The sequence below is a fragment of the Lygodium microphyllum genome, chromosome 5 (assembly GCF_053477565.2).
Source record: "Lygodium microphyllum isolate KBCC chromosome 5, Lygodium_microphyllum_v1.1.10, whole genome shotgun sequence".
NCBI lineage: Eukaryota > Viridiplantae > Streptophyta > Polypodiopsida > Schizaeales > Lygodiaceae > Lygodium > Lygodium microphyllum.
The window spans coordinates 129,557,306-129,570,146 of record NC_141139.1 but is presented as its reverse complement, the minus strand read 5'-3'; the positions used below and the strand labels follow the sequence as shown (position 1 = coordinate 129,570,146).

Genomic DNA, 12,841 nt, shown 5'->3' with positions numbered 1-12,841 from the left:
AAATAAATTAAAAGAACAATATTGTAGCTTATTCTCTAAATATGGCTGAAGATATCAGCCCCAAATATCTTCCAAAGTTTCCCTCTAATGATAGCATAAACTTCCCCTAACACGGTGTCGGTGTGTTTAGCGTTGAAAGTCTACCACGGGGGTAAGAGACAACAGGGTGAAGGGAGATTCAGGGAGAAGAGTAGATGGAAGAGAAGGGGTTCAAAGAAATAGAAGACGTAGAAAAATACTCACAGAAAGAAATAGAAAATGTAGAAGAATACTAACAAAGTTGAAGCCTGTCAAATTTTTTATGCATTATGAGAAGATAAAACTATTGTAGACAAAAACGTGTATAAAATAATACCTTCCTCTGTGCTACTTAGATCGCTAATCTGATTCTTCCATTGGCTCCGAAAAGGGGGGCAACATACCAATACACTTGGCCAGAGTTCAGCCACATCACTCCCTCTTCATCTCTCGCTTTAGAGTGTTGTTCACTGCTTGAAAACAGTGATTGCGCATCGTGCGATTTCGCTAATCTTTATTTTTACATAAAATCCTCTCAAAATAACTGAAAGCTACATGCTTTCTTTTACATGTTATCCTAATCTAGAAGTTGTCTACAGCTTTATGGATTTTTACAAGAGATAATATCTAAAATATCAAAAAGTGGCTAAAACTTGTCCAAAAATCTAATATAACACTAATGCCTAAAGTGGCATTGGCTCTCTAGATCTATAAGGAAGCCACACACTCTAAAGTTTTTCACATGATGTGCGCGTAGAGGCACGACAACGGACCAAGCAATGAACTATCCATCATAAAATCAATGCAAAGAATTGTCAAATGAAGGTGACTGTTTGCATAAATAGTGCAATAAACTGCAATTACAACATGCTAAAGATGAAGTATATCAATAAGAAATCAATACAAAAGAGAGGCAATCACTTATATAAGACAAACTACAACTGCTAGAGAATAGCTGAAACTAGCAATGATGAGTGAACATGCAACTGGCACCGAGAATTGTCAAAGAATCAATGTGTTAGATTGAGATACATCCCATAGGCATAACCATCATGCATAGAGTGGATCTCACACAAAACAGAAGAGACTAACTAGAGGAACAATGGACTAAGCAATGTAACAAAAGCTCAGTACATAACCAACCAATATGCATAAATCATTGAAAACATTGTGAAAGAGATAGGTGCTAACCTAAAACTAAGCATCAACTACATACATAAAGCATGGCAAGAGCATGTACATGTCACCAAGTCCCATGGTCTCACTGTAAGATCCTCAAGCTCAATTGCATAATCAAAAGCTTAATGTAATATCCAAATGTCAAGAAGTGGCTCCCACTAGAGTGAGGTGTCAAATGCCAAATAAGCAAAAAAAGATCAAAACATCATGTGGAAGGCATCCATTCATCCAATATCCCAGTAGCATACATTCAGGAGCATTCAACCCAACTATCTTGTAAGGCTCTTACTCGAGCATCAAATAACCATACATAATTGTGAATGAAAGTCAATGTCAAGATTCAAAAGCTCCAATCTCATCTCAAAAGCAATCCGAAAGCATTAAAAATCTTGTAACATGAACCATAAGCATTGGTATATCACCTAGAATAATTGCTAAGCACCTAGAAGCAATCGGCATATGCTTTCATTGGTAAAATAGCATTCATTCCTGCTTATTAAAATAGTAAAAAACCTTTGTAAAACTAATCAAAATAGTGCTCAACTTAGTCCCAAAACATTCCAATACATTAGCATAACATTCATAGATGATCCGCCCAGCATCAAATAGATATCCCAAAAAGCATAAGTGACCTCTAAAAAATGAATAATGTGCTATTCTGAATTGTATGATAGTAAACTATCACAAACTATGAATCAATGGCTAATCATAGGAGCTAACTCATGCCAGAGATCTCAAGGAAGTTTCCAATAATTGCCAAGAGTCACGAGGAGTGCTAGGAGGAGCTAGAGGATGGGGGAGGGTGATCAGGAAGGAGGGGATAGCAAACATGCGTAATTCATGTTGAGGTGGTTGCCCCTATTGCCTCCTACTACTAGTACTGAAGCTTTGGAAGCACTCTAAAGTGCTCAAATGAACCAAGTAATGCCCGAAAACAAGTGGCAAAAGGGAGAGAAGAAGTCATGTAGGAGATAAAGCTCAATGGATACTTCGAGGTGAAGAATCCATGGCTGCCATTGAAACTATGAGCTGAGACTTTTCTTACAAGTTGAAGCAATGTTGGGTCGGGATCAAGCTCTCAAGGAAGATGGCTTTGATTCCAACTAAAGAGAGTGAGCCTTGAAGTGGAATCATGGAGCAAAAGCAAGAGCTATGGTGGAAAAGCTAAGAGCAAGAGAGAGAGACACAAAATGTGGGAACTCCAATAGTCAAAATGTGTGATTGGCCTTCTCTTTATTTAAATATCACTAAAATAATAAATAATGAAGTGACAGTGATGGGCACTCGCCACCTACAATGTACAAGTGTACGCGTATGTGGGTACTATCAGTGTAACTAATACACTCGGGGCTAGGTATAGACGCCTTTACCCCCAACATGGATGTTAAATCAACATTCTTGAATGGTGACCTCAAGGAGGAGGTTACATGAATCAACCACCGAGGTTTAAGGTCCCCCCATTCTAAGAACAAATTTTCCAAGTTAAAGACAGCATTGCATGGGCTAAAACAAGCCCCTAGTACATGGTAGTAGTAGATAGATAAATATTTTTTGGGCTTAAATTTAAAAAGATATACCTTAGATACTAACTTGTATGTCCATAAGGATGATGAAAATTCTATAGTGATTTTTCTATATGTGAATAACCTTATTATTATAGGTGACTATGAAGATACGATCAATCAAACTCAAAAGGTTTTAAGCTCTGAGTTTGAAATGATGGATTTGGGCTTATTACACTATTGTTTACAGGTCAAAGCCTAGTGGCAAAATCATTTGTAGACTCAACATTGGGCCAAGGATGTAGTTCATCTACGAAAAGTAAACATTAATGGGGGGGGGGGGGGGGGGTTTGGATATGCGCAATGACCCATCCTTGTAATATGCCATTGATGATCCATAGTGCTCTAGGTTATGGTCCCCATTATAAGGAGAAGCCATGTATAAATCCAAATATTGGTTGGATCTTGACTTGTATATCAAATAAGGTCTACGTGATCAAATGACAAAAAGGTGACCTTTGTGTGATCTAGCCTTTGGGTTAGATAGAATAGTTATGTCGGTAGAAACTCGAGGCACAATGCATCAAGTTGCAAGATATAGGAGTTACTAGAGAATCCTATTTTGGGTTGTGAGTGTTGCAAAAGCAACCCTTGGCTAGAGGAGGGGTCTTAAGGTTGCCAATGGTCCCCCTGACAATGGTCCGAGGGCAACCCCCACAACCCAATGGCTATCAAAGGAAGAGCCTCCCAAAGCCATCGTCAATAAATCTTTCACCAAGTCAGATTTCTTTCAACTAGCCTCAAGTACTTCGCCTATCTTCTATCTAGATTGCCATCTAAGCTTCACAGTGAAAGCACATGGATGGATAAAGACATCTTTGTATCAATACACTTGAAATTAAAGCAATTTCTATTATTCTCATATTTGATGTATATTCTTTACTCCTTGCTCAGATTATATATGTTATGCCATGTAATTTTTATAGTATGATTAACAATATAATGCGAAAAATTTGTATATTCAAATATAATTGAATAGGAGACTGTGAACCTTGGTAATAAACCTACAATCATGATACATATAATTCAAATCCATAGTTGTCCAAATGCTAAAATTAGCATACACTAGAAAATACACACATTAGAGAGTTTAAAATATATATCTACTCCTAGACAGATACACACGTGTGACATGCGCACCAATTGAAAATTAAGATTCTCTATCTCTCCCTCAATATATACAAACATATGTAAGTGTGCATATATGTATGTATGACTGTAGATATGTATGCATACATGCATATGTCTGTGCTTGCATATATATATATATATATATATATATAAAGAGAGAGAGAGAGAGAGAGCCACACTCACACACACACACAAAGATTGCACACCCTTTCATATATTCATATTCAGCCCTTTCATGTATGATTTAGGGCTCATATGCATGTGTCTTATAAGAGGGAGAAGATCCCAAATATGCATGTTTAGGTTTCCATAGATAGTAAGCAAAAGGTCATTGACATTTTCAATCCATGGAGTTATTTCACTTAAACTCATCAATTTTCATTAATGCATATATCTAAGCCTTGGCAAGTGATTGTTTCACTCATAATGAAACATTGCTTGCAATGCCACAAAGTGACAAAGTGGTTCTTCTACATTGGCATGGGTCCAAGTTTGTAGAAGCAGTCGTTGCAAGTGAAGTGAAGTTGAGGGTCAATTTCACTTTATTCAAACAAAACATGGCTCATGAAGCATGAAGTTGTCGCCATGTAGTGACATATAAGCATAAGAATTCCTAGTTTCCATTATATGTGTTAGCAGTTAACATTAATACTTGAAATTCTTTGAGAAGCCAAATTTAATTTCGCATTGTATGTGTTGGCACTATGTCATCTGGGCTTGATTTAAGTATTGTTACAATCTTTCCTTAAAACTTCATTGAGGTTGCAAGAGATTTCAATTTTAAGACTCTTCATTATACTTGGTTGGTGAAAAGTAGCCTTTTTATCAAAGGGCTCTGCAAGTATTTAGCCATGCCCACAAAAGTAAGTAGACTTGCAAACAAAATAACAAAAAGCAAGCAACTAGCTAAACGTAGTACAACCTTTCTACAAAAAATCACAGGAGGCCAAAACTCTGGTGTTATCACATGTGCCCTTGTTACCTCTTAACCTACTTTGCATGGGCAAGGGCATGTAGCAAGGAAGATGGTTCTCATTGTTGGGAAAAATATGAATGGTCTTCATCTGAAAGTGGATCTAAGTTTCCAAAATATTCTTCTAATCCTGGCACTACAGACAAGTGTTTGAAACTAGGCAATCCCTATTTTCGGGATGCAAACACATGATAAACTAGAAACATATATAAACGTAAAGTCCTCAACGTCCGTATGAAGCACTAATAGATATTACATCAATGTTTGCGTATGCGATGTAAGGGATCCATCCGAAATAGTATCTTCCATCGAGTACTAATTAAGGTGATATGGCTTGGTCAAATATGTTACAATGACTGGCGTGGAGCCTGGGAAAACATGTGACGTGGGGATTAGCCAAATAAGGTCATATGGGAAAACATGTGACGTGGAAAACATCGAGTACTAATTAAGGTCGTATGGCTATGGCCTGGGAAAACATGTGACGTGGGGATTAGGCATGGCGTCCGAGGGGAAGAGGAGCTGCAGAGGTCTTTGTGGGCGCCTCGTCGAGCATGAGAGGAACGCGAGGGATGGAGTTGAAGAGGCTGTCGAAGCTGCCATCACAAAACGAAGACACTTATAAGAATGAATGAACGGACGAGAATTATGAAGGAATGGATGAATGAGAGAGAGAGAGAGAGAGAGAGAGAGAGAGAGAGAGAGAGAGAGAGAGAACACCTCGATTGGAAGGCGCCTAGGAACATCGGACTCCCTTCCTCCTTAAACATCACCACCCTCGCTTCATCGATAGATCTCTTCCCACACCTGCATCCACCCCAAGGATCTACAATTACATTACATTGACCATTAAACACAAACCTTTGCCTTCTTAATCCATCATCTTCATAATGTAAACATACTCCCTCCCTTGTAGTAGTTATGCATATTAATTATCTGTAGCCTAGTAGAGAACTCCAAATAGATTAGCAAATCATAGACCTTGCCCTTAAAATCAGTGATCCTATACATAACTTTAATTGTTGAGAGCATGTGACCTTAATTATTGAGAGCACATACCCACAACCACTACCACATGAGCATGATGAGCCACAACCACACTTAGGGTTTCCACAAGACATTTTGACGATCTTAAGGTATCAAGAGAGGTCCTAAAGCAAGAACACAATAGCACAACACATTTTCCTTTCGTATATATAGCTTCTATTTTACTTGCTTCACCTCCATATTTTCTTACTTGGAAAAGTAGTCTACGTCATCGTCATTTACATCCATAAGTCTTCCATTCAAAAGGAGGTGACCCCCAAAATATTAGTGCTAGCTTTTGGTAACCTAGTAAAATTAAAGTACAATTTGCATCTCACACTCTTAGTTCCACCAATAAGTAAAAATGAGTTTCACTAGCTCCAATACCCCTATAGCCAATCATATCAACAAAGTGGAAAAGTAAATAAATTCTCAACAATAATTGAGCTATGGCTTCCCCTAAGTCAATCATATCAACATCGTTGGCAAAACCATTTTGTATGTAGCCCATGCCTATTAAAATGTTCAAAATGGTGACATGGAAGATGTTGACTTGTTAATAGATTCCTTCTAGATAACCATTGATTTTTATTTGGCCCCATCTCATTGATATTAATATTTAAATTTATGCTTACACACATGCGTGAGCGCACTCGTGCGCGCGTACACACACACACACGCATATCTTTGTACTAAGCATGTTGATTTGGACCTTCATATTTCCCACACAAGTTATTCTTTCTGGTATTATGATGCTTTGTATTTCTTAGTATCATGGCATTAAAAGTCCTTTTTAAATCCCTATGACTTTTCTCACCCATGATGCTTTGTTTTTCTTAGTATAATGGTACCAAAAGTCTTTTTTTAAAATATTGATCACCCTTCTCACCCAAATCTCTCACTCTTATAATTATCCCCCTACACACACACACACACAGATCCATGCACCCACACAAACTTTCACCTATGCAAGCACACACATACTAAAAAATTGGGTGAGAGAGCACACAAGATAGGAAGATGAAAACCCTAGTCTTTCTTCTTCTTAATAGTTTACCAAGAATAAGAGAGAGTAAAACATACATCATATACAAGTGGTCCATAGTGTAAACATACTAACTAAAAAAATGACTAGATAAATATCTAGTAACTTGGGTAAGTGGACTAATCTGATGTCCAATTGTAAAGTATCATTGGAATGACATGTTGATTCAGGTTCCAACTACGATAGTGATATGAATGTAGAAATGGTCATCCAAGTACATGAGTGTCAGCTCATGTTGAGCTTGACATCTCAACACTCCTTGTCAAGCTCAACTCCATGGCATGCACTCCAAGTAAGCTTCAAAATTGTTAAAGCTTTTATACTTATAGGGCCTTGGTTAAAATATATGCAACTTGCTTGTTTGTGCTTACATATATGAGATCAATGTCACATGCCAAAACCTGGTGTCTAATGATATGGTAATGAATCTCAATATGTCTCATGCATGCATAAAACACTAGGCACCTTGCCAATTGTATGAGACTTATGTTGCCATAATAAATGATAACTCTCTTGTCTCTCGGTATCCCCAATCATAAAGTAGCTTTTGCATCCAAGCTACCTCACATGCTACCATAGTAGCACCATTGTACTCTACCTTTGTACTCGATAATGCAACATTGGTTTGTTTTTTATTACTCCAAGTCACAGCCCCACTCGCAAAGGAAAATACATAGCCATTGGTGGACTTCCTATCAAACACACTACCTGCCCAATCAGCATCATTATAACCAAATAAGTACCCCACTTTCAAGGGTTAGGGTTCTAGTTGCAAATGGTAGAGTGGACTACTTGCATTGTGTAGAATACCTTTTCAAATGGGAGGCGCACAGCTTGTTGGTAGCACACTATGGTAAAATGATTGTGAGTGACTATAAGTGAAGCATAGAATCTATGATTGGTAGTGTAGCACTTCTAAGTGGCAAAGCATCACTTGTAACTTGTCATGTGCCTTTTGTAAGTAGTAGTGCAATAGCGTTATTCCTAGCAAAGACTTGTGAATTGTAGTGCACCGCTTGTACCTACCTCTAATAAAATGAAAATTTGGTTCAGAGACAAAAGAGTAGTGTATAAAATAAAACACTTGTTTAGATATAGAAAAGAGTTGTAGTGCACCACATGTTTGCATCGTGAAGTGATGTTCCTTATGTATTCTTCTATGTTGGGTTCGCATACCATGGATGTCAACATTTCTTAGATATATATGTTCCCATTGTAGCTAGAAGAAGTTTGGCCACATTAATAGATAGTCAAATGCTTAGTGGACCACACATGATACTATCTCATTGGTCTATTTGCTAATCTTACCATTAGTGAATACACGAATTAAAATGCCTCTTTTTCGTCAAAATTGGTCCTAATGACTATGTTTGTTTCTTTGTTCATAGAATTTTTTGCCCATGGGGAAAGAAGGGATGGTTGGGTCAACACTATTAACACACAAATACTGATATCTTTGAGGACTTACCCTAGTACTTTGCATAATAGAAGGAGCAATGGAGGAAGGTCTATGAAAATCAACTTGTTTACCTTTTACTAATGAACATGAAATTGTATTGAAGAATGGTATATAATGTTTGTTCTGTGATTGCAAGATTCGACCAAATGTGTGGCTCTAATAGTCTTATGAGTTCCTTAGATTTATGATTTTGTCATACTCAACTTCAAGGATTTGTTGGGTAATGATTCATGAAGTGCATTTTTCCTAAGTGCTTTGATTTGTCTTGTATTGTCCATTGTAGTTGGGGTTATCTCTAACCATGCAAAAATGTTTAGGAGCTAGCTATGACTACCATTAATAGCTAACTATGTAAGACTCTCTAGGAGTTAGCTATGAATACCATTCATATTTAGTCCTTGGCATAGGTTGACTTGGAGATTGCTAGTTAGGGTTATATCTACCTATGTAAGACTCTTTAGTAATTAGCTAGGAATACCATTCATATCTGTTCCTTGGCATAGGTTGAGTTAGATATTGCTTTATTGATGAAGCTTTTTGAAGGAATCTTCCCTTCTATCTCATTACTTCTCTTCAATGTCGACAAGCTTTCAAATTAAGTCTTAGGTATCTTAAGTGTGTACCTAGCTTAACTACCATATACAACAATACTCAAGAAAAGATTATAAATATAAAGTGTGTGACAAAACAAAAGAATGAGCGTTAGAACTCACAGGTGAAGAGTAACTAAAAAAGAATGAAAATAAATGATGAAAACACATATTGCTAAGTGAATACAATAACCTTGGACCTCCACATCTTAGTGTGGACCACGGAAAGATGATCTAAAGAGTTTGTTGTACTATAAAAGGATCACAAATCATAGCAGGCAACCGAAAGAGGTAATCAACTATACTATAAATACATATTAGAGTTGGAATTTATTCAAGATAGGCTAAAGACTAATATCTTTGTGAAGATTACATAATGTAGCATATAGAATATAAGCAAGGAATAGAGATTGCATGACAAATATGAGAAGAGCATAAACTTCTTTAATTCCAACCAGCTAATACAAAGATGGATTTTTCCACCCTTGCTATTCCATTGTGAGACTTAAATGGCGATCTAGATAGATGATAGGTATATATGTATTATATCTCACAGCATGGACTCAAAAGGCTAGCTCTTATGAGTTGAGTTTTGTGATGGCCATACACTCGAGCAACTAACATGCACTCAAATTCTTGTAGAATTATCTTCCCTCATGATAAGCACATGCACTACGATGGGTCATGTCTATCATCACAATGAGAACTCCAACTAATGTACAAATCTAATGGATAGATAAAGAGAGATTTAATTCATTGTATGCTCAAGATAGTTGTGCGTTAGGTGTTGGACCTTAACTCGATTAAGATCACACTAAGCCTCATAAAATGCTAGAAATAATGCATAGATTACATCTTGTTTTAGGCTGACCAGATTGTGAAATTATTATGAGAACGAACATGATCAGAATGATGTGTCCATTTTAGAATAGGTCTTTTCCACCTAAGCTGTAAGGATAATTCCTCTTCTAAGCTTAGCCCTAATTCATGGTAGTTTGAACTTGAGTTTAATTGTTGTGATAAGATGTCTAATGGAGGTGATACTTCATCTTGGATCGTGAGAGGGTCATTGAATTTAGACTATGCCTCTAAGGGTGAGTGATAATGCTTATCTTAAAGCTAATATTGTTAGTTTATTAAAAGTTGTTTGATGTGATGCATGGCTTATTGCCACGGGTTGGAAGCTACCACTAATGAATGCTGAATTATCATGTTTGTGTTTCATGGAAAAAGTGATTACCTATTAGATTAGACAGTTTACCTTGATTGTGATTTATAAAAAAAATTTGAGTTGACATCAGCACGATTGGACATGGTGGGTGAGAGACCTTCCCCAAAGTCCTCACCAAGGCTCCCTCACAAGAAACCAATTTCATATCTTGCATTGCATGAGACACCATCCATAGGGGAAGGTTTGCTACATGATGGAAATCAACAAGGCTCTATTGGGCTAGTAATCTTGGTCACCAGCCTAAGACGAAAAAGAAGATTCTTGCAAGCCTAATGCCCGCATTAGAAGGCTAGGTCATTTAGGTAACATATATAGGGTGATGCCAAAAAAGGTGATGCTCCTTAGAGAAGATGTAGCTCTTATAACCACTACTTGGAATAAAGACAATGTATTTGAAAAAGTACAATTTTTCGTTGTCTTTGAACCCATTTCTTAATTTACATGAAGGAAGCATGTGTAATAGATTGATTAATGAGGCTATTTTTATATGTTTTTATTTTCATTTGGTCAAAATTGATTTAAATCCATATAAGGTAGCTTGATTATGTTTCATATTTAAGATGTTTATTATAATTATTTATTTAAAATAAGCATTTCAAGAAAAAAGGCATACACATAGATTTTGTGATGTGAATCAATTAGTATATTGAGGTCTTTATGTATGTACTTGAGACCTATTCTTGCATATATTCAGAAGTTACTTGTTACCTTATGTGTTTAGGAAACTTTAGTATTTTAACTTTTCTCCAAACAATCTTGATTGTTAAGTGATCAATCGGAGTTGAAGGGCATGGGATGTAGATAATCAAGAGGATGAAATGGGGCCAAGTATAAATCATTGCTTATCTAAAAGGAATATATTAACAAGTCAACACCTTGAATTGGAGTTGAAGGGCATGGGATGTAGATAATCAAGAGGATGAAATGGGGCCAAGTAAACGTCATTGCTTATCTAAAAGGAATCTATTAACAAGTCAACACCTTCAATGTCACCATTTTGAATACTTTAATAGATACGTGGGTTACCTATAGAAATGTTTCAATAAAATGAAATTTCCAACGATGTTGATACGATTGACTTGAAAGGGGAAGGCATACCTCAATTACTATTGAGAGTTCATTTGCTTATAATTGTTGATATGATTCGTTAATGATGTTGATATGATAGATTGAATCAAGGGAGAATCATAGCTCAATTATTCTTGGGAGTTTATTTACTTGTTAACTTTGTTGATATGACTAACTATAGGAGGGTAACTCCAGTAAAAAAATAATACATATTACTTTTCCAAGTAAGAAAATATGGAGGTAAAGCAAGTAAAATAGAAGCTATATATACGAAAGGAAAATGTGTTGTGCTATTGTGTTCTTGCTTTAGGACCTCTCTTGATACCTCAAGATCGTCAAAATGTCTTGTGGAAACCCTAAGTGTGGCTGTGGCTCATCATGCTCATGTGGTAGTGGTTGTGGGTATGTGCTCTCAATAATTAAGGTCACATGCTCTCAACAATTAAAGTTATGTATAGGATCACTGATTTTAAGGGCAAGGTCTATGATTTGCTAATCTATTTGGAGTTCTCTACTAGGCTACAGATAATTAATATGCATAACTACTACAAGGGAGGGAGTATGTTTACATTATGAAGATGATGGATTAAGAAGGCAAAGGTTTGTGTTTAATGGTCAATGTAATGTAATTGTAGATCCTTGGGGGTGGATGCAGGTGTGGGAAGAGATCTATCGATGAAGCGAGGGTGGTGATGTTTAAGGAGGAAGGGAGTCCGATGTTCCTAGGCGCCTTCCAATCGAGGTGTTCTCTCTCTCTCTCATTCATCCATTCCTTCATAATTCTCGTCCGTTCATTCATTCTTATAAGTGTCTTCGTTTTGTGATGGCAGCTTCGACAGCCTCTTCAACTCCATCCCTCGCGTCCCTCTCATGCTCGACGAGGCACCCACAAAGACCTCTGCAGCTCCCCTTCCCCTCGGACGCCATGCCTAATCCCCACGTCACATGTTTTCCCAGGCCATAGCCATACGACCTTATTGTGGAGTGCATGAACTACTCGATGGAAAAAACTATTTCGGATGGATCTCTTACATCGTATAAGCAAACATCAATGTAATAAAGTATCTCTTACATCTTATAAAATATCTATGTCATATCAGGACTTGATATGTAAAATTGGACCCCATGGTTCTCATCGTATGTTGAGGACTCTCCTCATATATGTTCCTAGCTTATTAGATGTGTTTGTCTAGGTAAAACTGAGATTACTACTTTCAAAAACTTATTTCTTGGATCCACTTTATGATATTACAATGTCATAACTTTAAATGATATTGTTTCACTAATCACTCTATTTGTCAACAAGAAGAACAACTTTTTTGGACTACCACCTCAGACTAAGTAGTGATGAGAGTGAGTGATCCTCCTTGTTATATGATGTTGCACATGAAGAGATAATAAGTGCACTCTAAGTGCACCCATAAATATATATGTATATTATGTGGGTTCAAAAGAAGGGATTTTTAAAATACATCTTTTACCCACTTGTGACATATAAAAGAGTACTATATAAAAGGGTTACTCACAAATTGAATTAAAAACACTAACACATATAATAG

At 36.8% G+C, this 12,841-nt stretch overlaps 2 long non-coding RNA genes across 2 annotated transcripts; one reads left to right on the top strand and one right to left on the bottom strand.

The window, feature by feature from the left end:
* Positions 1-5,152: 5,152 nt before the first annotated feature.
* On the bottom strand, positions 5,153-6,073 carry LOC148036400 (uncharacterized). Its single transcript, XR_015690941.1, has 3 exons — positions 5,923-6,073; positions 5,584-5,670; positions 5,153-5,459 (listed from the first exon to the last, which is right to left on the bottom strand). It is a non-coding gene; the product is annotated as an uncharacterized LOC148036400 (long non-coding RNA).
* Positions 6,074-11,529: 5,456 nt separating this feature from the next.
* Positions 11,530-12,404, top strand: LOC148036399 (uncharacterized). The gene is made up of 3 exons (XR_015691021.1): positions 11,530-11,684; positions 11,938-12,024; positions 12,113-12,404. It is a non-coding gene; the product is annotated as an uncharacterized LOC148036399 (long non-coding RNA).
* The last annotated feature ends 437 nt before the right edge of the window (positions 12,405-12,841 follow it).